Consider the following 10,022-nt stretch of genomic DNA (forward strand, 5'->3'; position numbering starts at 1 on the left):
TTTAACCCTCTCTAGGATGAATCTGTTTGTTTTCTTGGCAGGGAGTACCAGAAGAAATACTGTCTGTGTGTATGTTGACTATGCAAAGGTATTTGACTTTGTGGATCACAGCAAATTGTGGCTAACTTTGAGAAGAATGAGAATCCAAGAACACCTGATTGTGCTCATGTGAAACACATACTTGGACCAGGAGGCAGTCGTCAGAACAGAGCAAGCAAACACTGCATTTTTCAAAAGCAGAAAAGGAGTGGATCAGGAACGTGTCCTGTCTCCATATCTATATGTATATGTGTGTGTGTATCTCTATATCTATCTATATCTATATATATTTATCTATATATCTATAGACACTCACACACATCTATATACATCTATATGCAGAACAGATAATTTGGGAGGCCAGACTTTATGAAGAGGAATGTGGTATCAGGATTTCAGGATTAGTGGAAGGCTTATCAAAAACCTGCATTATGCAGATGACACAGCCTTGCTTGCTGAAGCTTAGGAGGGCCAGACGCATTTGCTGCAGAGGGTAAAGGATTGTAATTTGCAGTATGGATTACAGCTCAATATCAAGAAAATGAAGATTCTCACTACTGGGCAAACTGGCATATCATTACAGATGGAGAAGAGATTGAGATTTTTAACAATTTCTGCTTGCTTGGCTACACAATCAACACTCTTGGCACTAGTAGTCAAAATCTCAAAAGATTAATTTTATTATGAATATCTGCTTCCAGGGATGTCTCCATAGTGCTAAAGAGCAATGATGTCAGTCTACAGACTAAGGTAAACCTGATTCAGGCCATAATTTTTACAATTAATTGTTATGCATCAGAGAGCTACATGATGACCAAAGATGACAGAAGAATTAATGCCGTTGAGTTGTCATGCTAGAGAAGAATATTGAACATAACATGGACCACCAAGAGAACAAAACAGTCCATCCTGGAAAGGGTGCAGCTGAGCTACTTCTTGGAGGCAAGTATTTTGAAGCTTGGTCTCACATGCTTTGGGCAGGTTTCAGAGGGGGACCAATCCTTAGAAGAGGATATCATGCTTGGAAGGATAGAAGGACAGTGCAGGAGAGGAAGACTCCAAATAAGTCGGAAGGGCACAGTTACTGGGGTAATGAAGAGTGTAAAAGGCAGTGCAATTGGCTCAGGACAGAGCAGAGTTTAGAACTATTCTGCAGTTGCAGTTGACCCGATGACACGTAACAACACCAACTAAAAGAAAACTTTCCATGTGTCATGGGAAGAAAAAGAAAATATTCAAGAAATTGAACAAACTCCATATAGAATAGACATCAAAAGATAAATTATGCTGAGTGAACTGACTCGGTACCACAAGGACAAATATTGGATAAAACCATTATTGTCAAATGAGTATGAGGGTCCTGGGGGGAAGTGGAGGGTGGGAGGATGGAAGCAGGGAGATGAGGATGTAGGAAGGGGGTGGATTAATCATAAGGTTGTACTGTTTGAAGGGGGGGATGAGGGAAATTGGAAGAATCTGGACTGAAAAACTATGTATTTAAATTTTGTAAATAAATGAATAAAAACAGATAAATACCATATCATATAATAGTCACATTCTCCAGTATCAAAGACAAAGATAGAATTCTGATTAACATTTAGAGGAAAATCTAAAAGTAAGCTATAAAGGATCTCAAATAAGATTAAACTCTTGATTTCTCAGCAGAAATCATGTGAGCCCATAAACAATACCCAGAAAATTTTTCCGTCAAATAGGGCAAAGAGATCAGGACATGGCCAAAAAAGAAGAAACTAAGGGAGATTGTGAAAATAAGACCCAACAAATATTAAGGAATTTCTTCATACAGAGAGACCACAGATAATTGGATAGATCAAAGTAACCAGTAACATCACAAAAAAGAACATAACAAAATGACAGCAATAAAAGTTTGCCTCTCAGGTATCAAACTGAAAGTAGTACAAACGCAACAATAAGGAGAAAAAAAGAAGACTAAAAACAATAACAACAAGAAAAATCCAAAACCATCAATATGCTGTCTGTGAGAAACACACCTGAGAAGTGAAGACAAAGATTGACTAAAAGTCAAAGGGTATAAAATTTTACACACACACACACACACACACACACACACTAATGAAATCATAACAAAAAAGCAGGCATAGCAACATTAATCTCTGATAAAACAGACTTCAGTATAAAACAATTGTAAATGACAAGAAATTATACTATATAATGCATAAAGGGCCAATAGAAGAAGAGGATACAACCATAAGTATCTACATATCAAATAATAGAGCTGCAAAATAGAGAAACTTTAAAAGACTTGAAAAAAGAAACAGGCCTCATCATAATAGTAGTGTTTGTGGTGGTGGTGGTAGGTGTTGTCCTGTCAAGTATGATACATAGCAACCCTATGAACCATGCCCTATCCTGTGCCATCCCCCAAATCTCTGCTATACTTGAGCCCACTACTGCCATTGCTGTGTCAATCCATCTGGTTGATGGTATTCCTCCCTTTAGTCAACCCTCTACCTTTCCAAACATGATGCCCCTCTCCAAAAAACAGCCTCTCCTAGCAATATGCCCAAATTTATATAAGGCTTATCTTTGGCTCCAAGAAGCACTCTGGCTGCATCTTCTCAAAGATATATCTGTTGTTCAAACAGATATTCAATACTCTTCTCCAAAACCATAGCTCAAAGGCATCAATTTTCCTTCCATCAACCTTGTTTATTGTCCAATTCTCAGATACATAACAAGTGATTGAAAGGACCATGGCCTGAATCAGGTGCACTTTAGTACTCAAACTGTTATCATTGCTCTTCAGAAGTTTGGAAAGATCACTGATAGCTAACTTTCCCAGTACAGGTATGTCTCTTGAACTCCTGACTTTTGGATTGTAGATGCAAATAACATGAAATAGTTGACAGCTTCAAATTTTCTCAAACTATCTTGATGCTGCCTATGAGTCCAGCAGTTATAATTTTGGCTTTCTTGACATTAAATTACAATCTTTATTGTATTTTATGATCTTTTGTAATAAGTCCTACAAGTCTTCCTCACTTTCAGCAAGTAAGATTGTGTCATCTGCACAATGAAGGTATAGGTGTCGTCCTCCAATCCTGATGTCACATTCTTCATCATAGAGTCCAGCTTCTCATATAATTCGCCTAGCATACAGACCGAATACAAATGGGGAAAGGACACAGCGCTGATGCATACTATTCTTACTTTTAAGCCATTTAGTGGTCCCTTGCTCTGTTTGCACAAGAATCTAAATATAGGTTTCACAAGAAGTTATCCATAATTTGTTTTCCCCACAGTCAAATGCATTTGCATTGTCAATAAAGGTCAAGCAGACATTCTTCTGGTATTCTTTGTTTTTAGCCATGATTCATCTGATATCAGCAATGATAGCACTGGTGTCATAACCTCATCTAAATCTATGTTGAACTTCTGGAAGTTTTTGTCTATGTACTTTTCCAGCCATATTTTTAAATTTTCTACTAGTTTATTTACCTAATCTGAATACATTGTTTATAAGAACAAATTCTTTCAATTGTACTCACCCCCCATCAAATTGTACAACCCCATGATAAATCCTCCTTTCTCCTGCACATCCTCATCCCTCTGCTTCCACCCTCTTCCACCCCTCTTGGATCCTTATACCCATTCTACAATAATGGTTTTACACAAATAAGTCACTGAGCCTATAGAATTGGATCATTATATTTTCAGCCTCATTTCTGACACCAAGTCCATACTTTCCTACTACCATTCCTTCTTCATTGTTTCTTACTTTTGCATAAAACATATGAATGTTGATAAAATAGGCACAGGATGGGGCAGTGTTTCATATAAGGTCACCAAGGGGCTGACTCTATGATGACTAAAAACAACATCAAAGTGGGAAAACAAGTTGAAGAAATTATTGCAGAGAGAAAAGAAGAAAATTACAGATAAAATGTAATTCTCCCCAATACAAAATGTGTATGAGAATATTACACTAGCCTAAGAAAAAACAGTGTAGCAATCACTTTTGAAACTCACTTTGTTTTCAGGTAATAAAACTTATGAATCATTTTAGAATTAATGCAGAACATTAAGAGTAACTTTGGCAAAATGGCCAATTATATATCAGTTCACCTAAAGTGCACTATCTGCTATTTTATGTGCTCTGTTAACTCTCAAAATAAATATTCCAAAGATTTAGTTTTCATTTCTCGTATTTTACTACATTGATTTTGGTATAAAGTATTCCTCCCCCTGCCCCCCAAAACATGCATCCTTAACTATAACTAGACATTATATTTCTCTTTAATATCACTGTTGAAATTTAAAAATTATTTCAAGGATAGAACTAGAATGTTTTCCTTCATTGTTGTAAAAGTATAAAGATCTCATCAGACCTTTCTCTTGAGCACACCAATAAAATGCTCGTACTTTCAGATGTCACTCTATCCCATTCCAGATGCTATTCACCTTTGGTATCTATAGATCTTCATTGTGCTTTTACTGTACATGATCTGTTGACATACTGGGTTATATGTTGGACTACTAACCAAAAGGAAAGTGATTAGAATTCACTAGTGTCTCTGCAGGTCAAAGATGGGGCACTCTGCTTACTTATTACTTATTACTGTGTTATACCAAGACCTTGACTCAGGAATGACCAGCTGGCACTCTCGGAGAATTTGAAAGAGGAAAAAAAACATATTAGCAGAGGAACTCTTGTTGCAAAGATCTGGGCATGAAACGGTGGGTGAGCATAGCTTCTCTATTGAGTCTTCACTAGTACTTAAGAAGGACAGAATTCCTAGTGCAGATATTGCTGCTTTGAGGAATGAGGACTGAGGGAAGGGACACACATTAGGAATGAGGTGGAGATAACATGGGGTGGGGATAACACACCAGGCTTATCTTTCTGTGGGCTAAAATTCCTCATTTAATTTCCCTTTCAATAGTTTTAGAATCCCAATAAAGAGTTACCCACCAAAAGTCAGAATCAACTTGATGGCAGTGAGTTGTATTTAATTTAATAAATGCTTCTAGTTGGGAAGAAATGTCATGATTCATTTAAATGACAAAGTAAAACATTTTCTACCTGTATTGGAACACTTCAAGGATAAATTTCCCTTCTCTTGTAATCTTAGCCTAAAGCAATAACAATTTTTAACATTATAGTATCCAACATTTTAGTCTTCAGACAAACACTTTTCACATCACAGATGGTAACTTCATCCTTTGAAACACGCCCAAGTTGACATCATGTGCTAAGAACAAAGGTATAAAGCCTTTAGCAAATAAATAGTATTGAGACTGAAAGTAAAGCATTGTGAAAGGAAATGGAAGATTTTCAAGATTTCCTGAACTGAGGCTAAGTAAGACTCATGTGGCCTATTGAGGGTCTTTGATTGCCCATGTACTGAGGTCTCAAAGAATAGTTTCTCATTTCCTGCCTGCCTTAGAGAATTCCATTCCTTTAATTGGTACTTAGCATCTGTTAAGGCATTCCAAAAAATCCCAAGGATATAATATTATCATTTAATCCACAGACAGAGGAAGAAGACCTTCAGGAACGGATTGAGAATAATATTGTATGAAATGTCATTTCATTGTCCAGGGAAAGGGCAAATTCATCTGCCAGGGCAAGCCAGATACTGAGGGGTTTATTGCACCTGAGCAAACACAGAACACCTGATTGTGGATGAACTCTGAAATACACATCAAAGTGCATTAATTCTTCCAATCTTGGGAGGCAGAAGATGCTTCATTTCAGGTACATGTCTGTTCAGAAGTAAAGTATGCCACAATAGATAATGTATACCTCTCAAAGATGAGATGAGACAATGGATTAGTGTGTGTGTGTGTGTGTGTGTGTGTGTGTGTAATCTAAGTATTTGTGTCCAGACTATTTGAAACTCTACAGGACAGCAATTACACACCTGTGGTGGGTCTGTGTGTACCAAAGCTTGATCAGAAAGCAAACTTACTGCAGGAAGCAATTCTTCAGAAACATGTTCTGTGTTTTCTAAGTCAATGCAGCTCCAGCAGAATCCATATAGCTTGTAAAATCATTGCAGTCCCTTAGAGGTTATTTTATAGAATTTGACAGTTGTGCTTGAATTTTCTAAATTTGTTTTATTATCAACCATTGTATTTCAATTGCCACCCCTCACCCTCACCCCACCCGCCTCTGGGCCTCTTGGGTGGGTTCCACAGGGTCCCATGCAACAAGGCGGCAGAGTGGGCATTTTCTGACTTCCCAGCTTCCCGGCTGCTTTCCCCATCCCATTGCAAGGCCTTAGCATGCAGAATGTAACTAACATGGTGAAGGAAAAGGCGCTGGAACTGACAGGGTCCCTGACCATTGTACTCAAGGAATCAAAGTTTAAGAAAACAGATGTTATCACCCCAGAAGAGTTTGTGACAGCTGGAGATCATTTAGCCCACCACTGTCCAACATGGAAATGGGCTACAGGGGAAGAATTGAAATTGGCAAACAATTTTTGGTACCCCAAAATGTGCCATGTTGTAGGTAGTGCAAACAGAAGGAATATTTAGATGACTGAGATGATATCACTGAAGAAGATGATGGTGATGGGGGATGAGCAGGTACCTACCAGAACACAGGTATTGCAGGAATAACTGAAGCAGTAAAAGATATTATACTGGAAAATAAGGATACAATAAAACTATAAGATTACCCAGCTGTATGTGAAAAAGTAAAAGATGATGATGGAGAAGTTGCAAATGTGGAAGAATATGAAGAAAGTGGACTGTTGGAAACAGATGAGGCTACTTTATACACAAGAAAAAGAGCAAAAGCTTCTAAAGTCAAAACGGATGTTGGAGGTGACGATGTTATTTTGCAAAGCAGAACCTAGGACCTTTTCATCATTTATGATAAATATTACCAGACATCATGACTATCGTGGTTTGGCTATGATCAGCGAAGACAGCCTTTAACAGTTGACCATAGTTTATATCTGAAGACATCAGTCAAGATCATGTAAAGAAAACAGAGACTATTGAAAATCACCCTCAACTTCCACCACCTGCAATATGTTCATGCAGATATTTTGAAGTGATGAAGGAAAATAATTGAAACAGTTGCAGAAACAGGGGCAAACCTGGTGTTCATATGTTGTTGTTGTTATTACCATCAACTCAAGCTCGACTCCTAAGGACACTATGAACAAAAGGCCTGAAGTCTTTCTATAACTATTGCCATTTATCAAAGCTCATAGTGATTCTAGAAGCATGTTGTTTATGTCATCTAATTTTCTTGAAATTTGTACAAGCTGTCATTCCAACAATAGAATATGACTACATAAAACACTTCACAATATAATGAAGAAAGCTTAGATAATTGTTCTAACTGTTCTAATAATTGTTCTAATTTCTGAAGAATTAACCCACAGAGGTTGTCATTGACCATATTCCCCAATATGTATAATTTCTCTAATTTGTTTATGCATTAAATAAAAAAATTGTTTGACTACTAGCCTTATTTGTTTAATAAAAATAAAAGCAGACAGGAAAAAAAAACCCAAAATGTCTATGGATGATTTTATGAAAAACCAATATGATTTTTAAACTTTTACTTGGAAACATACAATTTGTAAGTTATTATGAAATTTGTCATCCACTTCCAGTAACATAGATATTTTTCTTATTTGATTATTAGCTTTGTACTTTTGGATTTGGTCAATGATGACAAAATAAAAAATAATTTCATAAAAGATGATTCTAGTTCTAAGCACTAATCAGTCTAAACAAGCTTAAATGTTAATACTTGAGGGTAATAACACTAAAAGGTAAATTAATGATCTCTGTTCCGAGAAGAGGTAATATCTCTAATAGAATTATTAAAAGTCTCTCTTTTTAAATTTGTGGTATTTTAAATATTAATTCTTGAAAATCAGGATGATCTAGTCAGGAAACAATTTAAAAAATTGCAAACCAAAGGAGTTACATATGAAGCTTCAATAATAATCTTCTGATTTTCTTTATATATCCTAGAGATGTTCTCTTATGTATACACTAACAGAATATATAAGTTGTTATTTGCAGCATTGTTAGCAATAGAAAAAAAATCTAAATCATTTTTGGCCATTAATAGGAAAGTACTTCAATGATATTATGCATAAATTATTAAGTGATTATTGAAACACTCATAGAAAAAAATTAATGTAAAGTTGAATGTACTAACATGTAAAAAATCTATTTTAAAGTTTACTTGTTGCTGGGAATATTCACAGGAAAACATGTAGTAATTCTAAAGTTTCTATGTGTAAAAGAAATTCAATGGCACTGATGACATTTTTTTAATTGAACAACCATTCTTATCTCTGTTTTTTAAATTATTCCTCTTCAATTAACATAAACTCGCTGCTCCCTAAGGTTCCTATATAATATTTTTGAATTGTTAGTGTAAATTTGAGAGATAAAACTTTGCCACCCTTGTGGAACACTCTGGCTACACTTTCTCCAATATATATTTGTCATTTTGACAGTTCATGAGATATTCAATACCCATATCCAACTCCATAAGTCAAAGTCATCAATTCTTCTTTTTCATCTGTATTAATTTTCCAGCTTTCAGATTTTAACAAATACTAGACAAGACTCTGGTCTGAATCAGGTACACTTTAATCTTAAAAGTGCTATCACTGCTCCTAAGTATTTTAGAGAAATGCTTAGAGCAATCTTGCTTAGTATAGTATATCTCCCATTCTCCTGACTGTGGGTGCCAAAGGTGTTAATTGTGGATCTCAATAACAGGAAATGGTTGATAATTTCAATTTTTCATCCATCTATCATAATGTTGCCTATCATCATCCTGGAAATAAAGATTCTGTGTTCTTCATTTTTGCAGGGGGTGCTATTCCTTAGAAATTGACATAAATCTTGGAAAGGGGGAAGTTCAATGAAAAAGAACAAGATCCTCCACGAAATGAATTGACACAATGATTGTGAAGTATGTCAGATGTGATGAGAATGGAACAGACTAAAACAAGTTCAGATCTGTTCATAAGGCCACTATAATTTGTATTCAATTTGATGGCACATAATAACAACAACAATTGTTGGCTTGATCTCACATAGATAGATGACAAATTCTTAATATGTACGTAAGTGAAAGGAAAGGCAAAATTATGTTTTTATGTGTGTACATATAAATAATATGTAATATATATATCATTTATATGAATAAATTTTATATAGGTTTGTTTCCCCCCCAAAAAAGCAAAAAAATGGTTTTTATAAAGGATTTAATAATTTTATATTTGTAAATCTCATCCATTGCCTCCATTGACTTCTAAATGTCTTAGTCAAAATAACAATATTTTACAAGGAAATGCAAGCAAATTGATAGATCCCTTTGAATGCCTTCAATACCACTTCCTCTGTAAAGTCTATGTCATAGATGAAAGGAACTTTTTAAGTTGTTGTGGTTGTTTCTGTTATTTAAAAATAACTAGTATGCTATTAAAATAGATTATATATCCTCCCAGTTGAAAAGGAAGCTACTAACTGGAAAATCCTATATATTTCTTTAGAATTCTTAGCATAATGAATTATTAAATAAAAATGATAAAAAAATAGAGACAAATGGACCACCAGACTAGAAAATTAAAGTCAAGAAGCAGGTCATAAGATGTGAATTAATTGTTCAATTTGATAACTAAACTGATTTTGAATTTCCTGTTGTTACTGTTGTTAGGTGGTATCAAGTCAACTGTGATGTACAGCAGAATGAAATATTAACAGATCGTGCACCATCCTCACACCTCCACTGGCCTTGAGCTCACTGATGTAACTACTGAGTCAATAATTCTCTTTGAGGGTCTTCCTCTTTTTCACCTTTTCTTTACCGAATGTAGTATCTTTTTCCAAGGATTGGCTCCTCCTGATAACATGTACACAGTAGGTATGCAAGACATTCTCACCATTTGGCTACAGTTAATCCAAGGCATATTCGTGTGATCTTTTGTCAGTACATGGTATATTTAATA

At 35.4% G+C, this 10,022-nt stretch overlaps 1 pseudogene; it reads left to right on the forward strand.

The window, feature by feature from the left end:
• Window positions 1–6,309: 6,309 nt before the first annotated feature.
• On the forward strand, window positions 6,310–7,187 carry LOC102855190 (annotated as a pseudogene).
• Window positions 7,188–10,022: the final 2,835 nt, after the last annotated feature.

This window comes from Elephantulus edwardii, unplaced genomic scaffold (genome assembly GCF_000299155.1).
Source record: "Elephantulus edwardii isolate Elephantulus edwardi_28Jun2011 unplaced genomic scaffold, EleEdw1.0 scaffold00050, whole genome shotgun sequence".
NCBI classification, from domain to species: Eukaryota; Metazoa; Chordata; class Mammalia; order Macroscelidea; family Macroscelididae; genus Elephantulus; species Elephantulus edwardii.